Source organism: Nerophis ophidion, linkage group LG03 (assembly GCF_033978795.1).
Source record: "Nerophis ophidion isolate RoL-2023_Sa linkage group LG03, RoL_Noph_v1.0, whole genome shotgun sequence".
NCBI lineage: Eukaryota > Metazoa > Chordata > Actinopteri > Syngnathiformes > Syngnathidae > Nerophis > Nerophis ophidion.
The window spans coordinates 81,723,867-81,725,290 of NC_084613.1; positions in this window are offsets into that span (position 1 = coordinate 81,723,867).

Here is a 1,424-nt window from a genome sequence, read left to right on the forward strand (position 1 = left end):
CATCCATCTTCTGCTTATCAGAGGTCGGGTCGCGGGGGCAGCAGCCTAAGATTTTTTTTACATTTTTTTAAATAACTAGGAGCTGAGCACCTTCACACTAAGCCTTGGTTGCAGGAACAAACTATCTTTGTTAGACAATCAACGATGAAATTTTAACATTGCAACACATGCCAATACGGCCTTTTTAGTTTACTAAATTGCGCGAAGTATCCTGTTGAAAACGTCGCTGAATGATGATGCGTGCGCGTGACGTCACGGATTGTAGCAGACATTTTGTTCCAGCCTGATCCCAGCTATAAGTCATCCACTTTAATCGCATAATTACAAAGTATTCTGGACATCCGTGTTGCTGAATCTTTTGCTATTTGTTCAATTAATAATGGAGACGTCAAAGAAGAAAGATGTAGGTGGGAAGCGGTGTATTGCGGCCGCCTTTAGCAACACAAACACAGCCGGTGTTTCCTCGTTTACGTTCCCGAAGGTGAAGCTTTACTATGGAACAGAGCGGTCAAGCGAACATGGTTCCCGACCACATGTCAACCGGCAGGTTTTGGTGAGAAAATTGTGCTAATAAGTCGGCTCTTACCGAAGATATGAACGGAGCTTGCGTCCTCCTGCAGCTGCGGACTATTACCTCTTCCCACCGGAGACACTGGCGGTCACCACACCCGTGGCCACACACCTCCGACTTTCACGTACGACCATATCATCTCACTAAAACACTAGTAACACAATATGCAGATAAGGGATTTTCCAGAATTATCTTAGTAAATTTGTCTAATAACATCTGTATCGCTCTGCTGTCTAGTTTAGTTTTTTCTTTCCTAGTCCTTCACTCTAACTTTCCTCATCCACGAATCTTTCATCCTCGTTCAAATTAATGGGGGAATCGTCGCTTTCTCGGTCCGAATCGCTCTCGCTGCTTGTGGCCATGATTGTAAACAATGTGCGGATGTGAGGATCTCCACAACCCGTGACGTCACGCGCACATCGTCTGCTACTTCCGGTACAGGCAGGGCTTTTTTGTTAGCGAGCAAAAGTTGCGAACTTTATCGTGGATGTTCTCTACTAAATCCTTTCAGCATATAATCTCACTAAAACATTAGTAACACAATAAGCAGATAAGGGATTTTCCAGAGTTATCCTAGTAAATGTGTCTAATAACATCGGAATCGCTCCCACTGCCCTCGTCTTTTTTTTTCTTTCCTGAAGGTGAAGCTTTACTATGGAACAGAGCGGTCAATCGAACATGGTTCCCGACCACATGTCAACCGGCAGGTTTCAGTGAGAAAATTGTGCTAATAAGTCGGCTCTTACCATAGACATGAGCGGAGCTTGCGTCGTTCCTCGTGCACCCGTCAAAGAGGCAGCTGTGGACTCTCTTGCCTCCTCCGACCGGCCGCCCCTGAACTTGGGATGCTTCC